A 9,971-nucleotide genomic window follows, 5' to 3' on the forward strand; every position below is an offset into this window, starting at 1 on the left:
TCTATCTTCGTCCACGTTAACCATTTCATTATCTGCTTCATTTTCTCTATTTTAACTTTTAGAGAATTGTTTGATCACAAAAAAAAAGAACGAAAGTGATGAATGTACAAGAATGATCGAGAATATGATAAATGAAAGAAAGCTCGACTAAGTGGTGGAAGTATAAAAATTATACACATTGTTGCATAAAAGTCTAAACCCCTAACTTGTGAAAGATACGGGGCTGGTATGGGGCGGGAACCTTGAATCCCATCCCCACTCCATCCCCGTATCTTAGTTTTCGGGTATTACCCGTACCCGATCCCATCTCCATTTGTGGGGATAAAATCCTACCCAAACGGGACGGGTACCCACGGGGATGGGTTTGGGTGGGTCAAATGGCCATCCCTAGTCAAAGACGGTCTTTAAAAAACCGTGGTCTTTTCTCTATTTGACGACCGTTGTTTGTACGACAGTCCCCTCTATAGCACTGGGTTGCAACGCTTATAAACATTGCAAAATCCCGATTTTTTATTTATTTTCCTTTTTTCATCATATGTAAAGACTTTGTGCCATAAATACTTATTTTGAACATGTTTGCAACGTCAGGAGCTAAACTCCATTGCTGAGGCGACAGATGAAGCTATTTTCCCAATAAAAAGAATTTGTATTTCTTAATTATTTAATTTGTTATGATTATTTGCTTTGGTTAGAAATTTATTTAATAATTTTTGTTAAGCAATTGTGATTTCAATTGATGATATATGTTTAGCGATTCTGAAAATCTACTTATTGCAATATTTTAGAACTAATTCAATTGAGTGTATGAATTGCATATTATAATTATTGAATTAAATCACTTTGAAAATTGGAACATAGTTGGGTTAACAGTTTTTGTCCAGGTTTTGATATTTTTAGTTTTAAAAATTAGATCTAAAATCAATTTTTATAAGTCTAACCAACGAGTTTTCCCACCACTTTCTGCAAAACATCAACATCGTCCTATCCACCACAGCAACATCCATTCACATATTCAAAAACAAATAGGGAATCTCAAACTTTAAAGACAAAAGAACAGTTGCACATCAAAGGTAGAAATTGTACCTGAATAGTTGGATGTTTTTGTACCCACGGCTTGAAATTATTTGGGGTAAACTGAATGACACAGCTTATAATTATTTAAATAATAACTGGTGGTATTGCGAACTAAACTTGGCTATGAAAATTTCTTCCCAGCAAAAAGGAAGTATTTGGTAGTTTTTGTAGCTAGGACTTGGCATTATTTGGGCACTCACTACTGTCCCATACAGTTTAATATTCTGACGTCAATCGAATCCTATATAAATAGCTAGGACTTGGCATTATTAGTAGAACTTTCCTCCAAAAATAAAAAATAGACACGCTTTTCTTAAACTCTATCAAGCTCGAAACACTAATACAATTGCAGGATTCTATTCTTCAAAAAATTACAATGCAGATCATGTATCAGAATCGACGACCTCTATCGAGGCGTGGGAGTCGCCGGCACCATCGTCAACTCCGATGCGTGCCGAATCTCCACTTCAAGTGGTGTATGTCTGCGGTGATAAACCTTGTAATGTTGAAGTTCCAAAACAAAACAGTAACCCCATTCGAAACTCATCCCATTTTGATGGGGTTATCCATCTTAGCTCTTCTCACCTCCTTCTTCGTGTATACTGCGTCTCCAAGAAATGTCACAATCAGGCATATGATGCTGCATATTCTGCTCGGCTGGCTGATTATGTCGGTTTTTTTCTCACTTCTTCTTCCCCGGCCGGTGTATTGGTTGGTTTACCCCATTGTATTCATTTATCTTCTACTTTGTTATTTCTATGAACGCGTTGCTGTTATTATTCAACAGATTCAACCCAATTTGCGTTTGATCAAAGAGCGTTTTCTGGGCATCATTCGGGGTTTAACCAACCGTGATGACCATGTTATCAACAGCGAGCCACAGGGACTTCCAGTTTGATTTTCATTTTCCACTCAACTTTGGCGACAGTCATGCTTGTACTAGTATAAATAGCTCTATATAAAACTGACACTCGGTTTACACTGCTTATGTATTGTGCTGTAAAGTCGGGTACAGTGGGCAACCCGGGACGTGTTTGGCTCCCACTGTTTTTTCTCTCTCTTAAAATCTGATAATGTGTGTAATACAATATTTTCATAAATCTTGATTTTTCCACTTTAATCTCTGGATTCAATGGTGGTATTACCTTAGAGGTATCATTTTTTATTTTTTGTTCTGTTAAGTGTTATTTCCTAGTCTCTATTGCGTTTTGTTCATCTAATTAGACTACATTTGTTGATGGGTTCCTCTTCAATGGAATCAAATCAAGAAGACCGGTTACTTTATGAAAGGGGTTTTTTGATTGATTTTGCTTCAAAATCCTCTAATTTTTACTAATTGGGGTGTGATTGGGTTCTTTACTGTGGAAGCATTACATGGACAAAACACTATAATCAGGTTATGATTGATTCTATTTTTTTTAATTGTTGTGTGATTTGTTGATTGATTCCTTTTAACGAATCGGTTCAAGCCAAGCTTTTCAAAACCCTAATGGTTTAATTATTGTACAGAACCAATATAAGTGGTTTTGGCTTTTATGTATTTAGGGGGTTTTATGATTTGGGGGATTTCGATGATTTTGTTGTTTCTTCAATGGGTTCTATTTCTGACTGATTTGGGTTTCAGTCAGAACTAGCTCTTGCCGCTTTTATAAATGCTTGTTCCTCCTCCAATAAAAGACACTGGTGGCAAGTGAGAGCATATCAAACAGAGTTGTATAGGGTAGAGAAAGAATATGGGAACTGAATCGGTTGAAGCGGTTTACAAGACAGAAGAAGTGAAAGAATATGTGCAAAATGGTTAGCAATACCGTAACAGGGTTCCTTCTTGTTTCTTTTGCTGCTGCTGCTTGTAGCTTCCAGATATGACTGTTGGTGCACAAGCGACCAAATCATTGCTTGGGTTGGGTCCTCAGCCTCTTTCGCTTTCACATCTTTTGTTTCATGTTCATGACCAAATCAAATCTTCAAAGTTCGTACTAAATTGGAGTTTTATGTTACAGGCAGTTAGTAATTCAACCTCTGGAGATGAAGCAAGTGGTGGTAAAACTCTATAAGGTGAAAATCTATTTTGTACTGTGTTGGCAAGTTTCAGAGAGAATAAAGTGATTCAGTGGTTTCATCATGCTTTTTGCAAACCATGTTCCGGAAACAGGTTTGTTCTATCTTTTAGTATTTCATTTCCTTTTTTGAAAATTTCATTTCATTGTTTCCCTGCATCTTGTCATTAAATAGATGTGGAAATCGGTTGTCAAAAACATAGGTGATTAAGTGAAAGCACAATAATAGGTTTTGCGGTGTTTCTACGTTTGAGGCTACATCAGCTCGAGGAAGAAAGCGTAGTACTAGGTTTCATAAGGTTGGAAGCTTGAAACTGAAAAATTAGGGTGTAGGCAATAATGATACAGTACGAGATGTCTAGATTCTTAATGGGATGTTGTGATAAGTAGTCACTCCTGTCTCCTGGATTTTGTATGACTCCTGACTTTTTTACTGAATGGGGAGCTTTCCATTTCAGTTCTGTCTTTTTCTGTTTTTCGGGTCTATGGTGAGCCGTTTGGTGGTTGCATGATTCAAGGTTTGGAGAAAAGTGCCAAATTATTAAGGGAGAGAGGCCTGAAGTCTTCACAGAGGATGTCGGAATACACGTATGTATGTCTACATTGGACTTTTCCTGTGTGGTGCCTGTTTTAAGTAGATCTTTCCACTGGATACTGTGTCATTTCCAGGAAACTCTTAATTGCCAAGGAACACTGCATCTCCCCATAGTTGCAACAATGGCGGAAGTAGAATCACATTCTAGCCAAAACGTGTGAGTGGCACATTAGAAACTTACCTCTAGTGTTCTTATTACGGAGAGGAACACGGCTTTGACTGAAGTTTGAGTAACAACATAAAATAGTTTCTTTGTTTTCGTACTTGAGGTTAAGGATATATATGCAAATTTTATCGAATTTGCAGGGAAGGGATTGGAGAGGCTTATGATGAAGACATAACTTTTGCAAGAGGGCTTTGATACATTTGAAAGGGGCCAAAATGATCCTGATGGTCTTGCTTGCTTTTGGAGGTTGGTTCGTGATTCTTTTAATCTCTTGATGTTCATTTTTTGTTTGTTTTTTATATTGTGTTTTGATTAGCACCGCGGGCAAGCTTTCTATTCTCTTAAAAAAATAATAAAGTTGCAGGATCTCTATTTCTGTGTGTACATTTGTTTTTGTGGGATGTTAATAGGGTTTGTATTTTCTTAGGAACCCTGTTGACGAAATTTACAGTTGCTTAGAGAGAAATTAGGACATACAGGGAAATTTTTCGTTCATAGGTAACATCTATCTCGTGTTATTGTAGCTGTAGTAACTTCCACCTACCACCATCATATTGTAACTTCTAGAGGTTTTCAGTTTTAAAGATTTTTCTTCATTACTGTTAGTTCACATCATGTGTCAGTGTTATGTAGGCATATAATTTGACTTTGCTGCAGGCTAACATATATAGTAACATGCCTAGCATCGAGGTGTCTGACAAATGGGTTACCTTTAAACGATGGTTGTCCCAATTAGTCTCAACCATGAAGTTAGAGATCTTATAGGACAAGATGAAAATTGGATGGTAATAGGTTAAAAAAAACTTTTTGCTGAAAACACAATTAGGAGACTAAAATCAATTTGTCAATTTAACTAGCCAGGATACAATTAGTTGAACTGACACAGAATTTACAACCATGTCGATCTGCTTATAATTTGGTTTTCAGGGATAAGGATACAACAGATTGTAAAATAAAGGAACAAAGTTTGGAAGAATAATGTACCCCCGGAGTTAAGTTTGTTTTTCTGGAAAATGGTGGTTGATATCCTCCTTTTTAGAGCTAAAACTTATGCTTTTCTGGGCCATATAGATTTAATTGTAGTCTGTATAACAAACTCTGCCTTAGATCTAGGTTGCATTTATTTGTGAATTGTTCTTTTACGAAAGATTTGTGGTTTGCTCTTAATATTCCTTGTTCTAATGTTCGTGATAAATTTTTAAGTTGGGTAGAATCCTGGTTCTGTGATCCCTAGAAAGATTGGATTAATATTTTTGTATGATCTGAAAATACGTAGAAATTGTTGGCTGGTGGATGCATCTTACGCAAGTGAATAAGGTCTTTATGGGTTGGGCTATTGGCATCCTCTTCTCGAGACTTGTGTTTAACTGACAATGTTAAGATGGGTGCTGGTTTTACCACAGGTCTAAAACCCAGCAGAAGCTGTAGGGTTCTAGTATGGATTTAACAGAAATCCAGACAATTAGTGATTGTAATATAGTAGTTCCACAGGTTAAAGGGCAGGTCTCTGGCTGTTCCTGGAGGGAGAGCCAATGTGATAATGCAGGATGCTAAGATTTCATCTTCCGGGTTCACACTTCTTAATCTCTCATTACTAAATAGTAAAAGCTTTTCATATTCTGGTACAAACCGTCCTTAGTGGAGACTAAGGAAAGTCTTTGTCCCATCTTACTCACATTGCTCACTTCCACTTCTCAATATAAGCATGAGGGCCACTCCACTCATTGTCTTTTGGTTTTGGTTTTGAACCCAAGTGCTAATATTTCTCTGTAAATGATGGAACATTTTTTCTTTTGGTAGGAAATGTCCAGGACCTCCAAGTTGAGTATTTTCATTTCAAAACTAGTTCAGTAGCTAGATGTATATTTGTTTTTAATCCTGATTTTGTTTTGTTAAATCCATACCAGTAATTCTTTTCGTATCCATACATAAAATGGTGTTGGAATTGCAGTTAGGGTTGGCTCAATGAGGTATTGGAGCTGTTTATTTGAATGGATGGAACATGTTGATATTCAAGGTTTTGGTGGATGATTTGGTGCAGATTAGGAATTGATGATGCCGAGGAGAAGACAAGGATGTTAAAGGAAGTGAGAAGTGGTTGGTGCTGAGAGTGATGCTCAGGGGTGATGAACACTATGAGTCTCTCCTCCCTCATAAGAAGGCTCTTTTTGATATTTACAGCTAGTGCATATTTGGAGACAACTTTTGCTAGTTGCCTCCATATTTGGAGACAACTTGAACTTAGTTGACTTCTGTCCTTTTATTGGAGACAACTTGTGCTAGTTGCCTCCACTTTCAAAACAACTTGAGCTAGTTGCCTCAGATTTTAGATAACTTCGGCAAGTTGACTTTACATGGTGGTGATGGTGGTAGTGACGGCGGCGATGGTTGTTGGCGGTGGTGGATGAAAGTGGTTGTGACAACAGCGGTGGAGATTCACTCATTTGTATATAATTTTTCTTTTTGGAGGCAACTTTTGCTAGTTGCCTCCATATTTGGAGACAACTTTTGCTAGATATGGAGATAATTTGGGTTGGTTGCTTTCACTTTCGAAGACAACTTGAGCTAGTTGCCTTAGATTCGGAGACAACTTAACTTAGTTGACTTCTACCATGTTTATTGGAGACAACTTATGCTAGTTGCCTCCACTTTCAAAACAACTTGAGCTAGTTGTCTCAGATTTGGAGACAACTTCAGCAAGTTGACTTCACATGGTGGTGCTGGTGGCGGTGACGGAGCCGATGGTTGTTGGCGGTGGTGGATGAAAGTGGTGGTGACAACGACGGTGGTTGGTAAGAGGAAAGTGGTGGTGGTTGGCGGTGGACGTGGCGGTGGAGGTGGGTAGTGGTGGTGGTTGGTTGCGATGGTGGCTGGTGGTCGGAAATGGTGGTGGTTGTCAGTGGTGGTAGTTGGTGCGGTGTTGTTGGTGCATGGTGATGGTTGTCCGCGGTGGTGGAGGAAAGTGGTGGCGGTTGTCGGCGGCGGTTTTTGGCCACGGTTTTTGTGGTGGGAGGTGGTGGTGGTGGACAATGGTGGTGGGAAGTAGAGGTACTGGTTCTTTTTTTTTTTTTTTTTGAATAGTGGTTTTGTACGTACACTATACAAAAGAGAGTATTTTAGTAATGTATTAAACTTAGGGGTATATATTGAGTTTGAAAGGCTATTTTTGAAGGAGCCTCATACTAGGGGTATATAGATAATGTTCCAGAAAAAATTAGATTTTATGCCCGTACTAGCGGGGGTTAGTCAATTGAGAATTATAAGGAATTTTAGGGACATGCCAAATCTCTTGTTAGTCGACAGGGAGTCTTTGTAAATCTGTAAGAGTTTATGTTATTGGATAGTCGCTTTCTGAAAGTCTTTAGAATTCTCTGTTATTGGATAGTGACTTTCTGAAAGTTTTTAGAATTTTATGTTATTGGATTTGGCTTTCCAAATCAATGATTTAAGGTTATGGGGAATTTTCAGAGACTTTTAAATGAAAAAAAATACCATAAAAGGCTTAAACAAAGTCAAATATTTTGGAGAGACTTTAGGATATTTAAAAAAATAAAATAAATAATAATAAAGAAATAATAAAAAACCAAATAAGCTATAATAAATTCCATGCAAATAAAAATAAATACTATTATGCAAGATCTCAATTTGGTATTTTTTTCGTGTTCAATTTTCGTGTTCAATTTGGTTTAATTTTCGGTTGCCAAAATATAGTCACAAGTTCTATTAGACATGCGTAAATTTATAATTTTTTTATTGACTATATTCTTCCTTTTTTTGTATTAAACCTATAAATTAATTTTTTTATATAATTTATAAATATTTTTTGAATACTTTTTTTTCTTATTTGATGTATTTAAGGTAAAATTCCTATACATTTTTTGTCTCAATGACTCTCTGAGAATTTCTAAAAATCACTCAAAAAATTCCCCAAAATCAATAGACTTACAAATTTGTGGAGAGTCTTCACAAATTTCTTACAAAAAAATTCTCTCGATATCTCTAAAAATCCCAATTGACTAACCCCATGTACGTACCGGGCGGATCCGAAAACCATCTAGCATATTTTTGGTTTGGTGTGACGTGGTTTTGCCTCTCCCCATCGTGCATTTTTTATTTGGTGTGGCTCGGCTTCGCCTCGCTCCCGTCCCAATGATGCTTACGATTTTTTATTTGGTGTGGCTTGGCTTTGCCTCGTCCCGTCCCAATGCATGCTTGGCTCGGCTTCGACTCACCCCATCGTGCATTTTTTAATTTGGTGTGGCGCAGCTTCGCCTCTCCCGTCGCTTAGGATTTTTGATTTGGTGTGGCTGGACTGCGCCTCGCCCCATCCTAATGCATGTTTAGGACTTTTGATGTTGCTTTGGTTTACCTCACTGCGTCGTTTAGGATTTCTTATTTGGTCTGGCTTCACCACTCCCCATCGCGTAAAATTTTTAATTTGGTGAGATGGGGCAAACCAGAAAAAGAGTTCTTATTACTTCGTGGTTTTTTTATGTTTTTCAGTCCTACGACTTGTATATTATTATGTCGCATGCAAAATCAAACTCAACCCGGTCGTTATGGGTTTTTGATTTGGTGATGGCTTTGGGTTTTTGATTTGGGTTTCAAGTTGAGATATTTTTGGTTATAATATAAATATGTGGTTTAGACGAACATCAACAAAACATGTGTGTCAATGATCGCCAAAGAACTAATGGCTTAGTGGATAGGTGGCAGTTTTGTGATCTGTGGGTCTCGGAATCTATTCCTTTCCTACACAAAGTTTACAAATTTTTAAAAAAGTCTGTTAACTACAAAGTCTGTTAGTAGTTAACGTTAGTATTGTCCACCTACTTAACTTACAATTAAGTTTTGGTGTAAACCAAGTGTAAGTTGTTAATTAGGTGTAAATACTCACATAAGTGTTGTACGTCCATGTCTTCGGTAACGACCAGTTAAATACAGGGTGTAAACAAAGTATAATTTAGTTTTTAATGTTTCGACCAATAGAGCCCCACAATTTGTCGTCACCAGGCTTGCTATGTGTGAAAGTTTTTATCTAGTTTAATTTGAGGGGGTGTCACACTGACCGTGGGAGCTCATATGACTTAGCAATTTAAAGGAGAGGAGATAACAAAAACTAGGGAAGCAAGATCCATATTCTTTTTTCTTCTACTGCTGCTACCGAGTGTTTCAGCTTTTTATTTGATGCGTCAATGGGCCAATGGCCTTGGAAAAATTTACAGTTGGTGAAATCTAGGAAGGGAAAACTAGGCTAAGACCCATAAAAATATATTATTCTTGTTGTCAGGCCAAATATATTTTTTCAGTTTTTGTGACACTCAAAATTATCCGAAATTATTAAAATAACAAAACCCTGGAATATTACAAATTCTCGGTAAATGACCAAATTTGTTGAAGAAAACAGAAGATGGTTTAGTCACGACGAAAGTTATGAACTCTACAAGGTTCACGTGGAGAGATTCAATTTCTAAATATTGTATTATGCAATTAAGGTTAATTTTTAATGAAATTCAAAACTCATTCCTATTTGAATATTAATCTAAAAGATAGTTCCCATTATTAAAATAAAAAGATTATATTTGAACTATTTAAACTAAATTACGTCCATAAACTACTCATTTCCTCCCTAAAAAAATACCCAATTTCCCGCATTTTCTAGATCAAGAGTGTTGTTCAACGTATTAGTTAGCGAGCCGGTTTGAGGCTCACTTGGTGGTTGAGTCCCATCACAATCACCATAACCTTGATAATTAACGGGTCCATGGGGCAGGGGAACATGATACAAATCTTGAAATGCGTGTTGTTGATATACTGGAGAAGTTTGCTGAAATTGTTGAAATGCTGATGAGCTAGAGGCAATTTGAGGGGGTGAGGAAATTGGGCTATACAGAGTCGATTTTCTAATTGATTACATGTTCACACCACCACCATGAGTCATTATGTTAGTTGGCATTTTCTTAAACAGACGTGCACGAGTTGTATCCATTCCAACGTTTTCATCACCTTCACGTACTATTTGAGTATCTAACATTTCATTTGGAATAGAAGTTTATGGGGCAACCTGCATAGAACGAAG

General features: G+C 37.1%; 1 long non-coding RNA gene across 3 annotated transcripts; it reads left to right on the forward strand.

The window, feature by feature from the left end:
- The first annotated feature begins 2,159 nt into the window (after nt 1-2,159).
- On the forward strand, nt 2,160-6,694 carry LOC113332372. 3 transcript variants are annotated; one of them, XR_003351463.1, is made up of 5 exons: nt 2,160-2,974; nt 3,075-3,226; nt 3,335-3,883; nt 4,033-4,138; nt 5,934-6,694. It is a non-coding gene; the product is annotated as an uncharacterized LOC113332372 (long non-coding RNA). The 3 variants fall into 3 exon arrangements; XR_003351464.1 differs by lacking the exon at nt 5,934-6,694 and adding an exon at nt 5,169-5,783; XR_003351465.1 differs by lacking the exon at nt 3,335-3,883.
- Nucleotides 6,695-9,971: the final 3,277 nt, after the last annotated feature.

This window comes from Papaver somniferum, unplaced genomic scaffold (assembly GCF_003573695.1).
Source record: "Papaver somniferum cultivar HN1 unplaced genomic scaffold, ASM357369v1 unplaced-scaffold_131, whole genome shotgun sequence".
Lineage (NCBI taxonomy): Eukaryota > Viridiplantae > Streptophyta > Magnoliopsida > Ranunculales > Papaveraceae > Papaver > Papaver somniferum.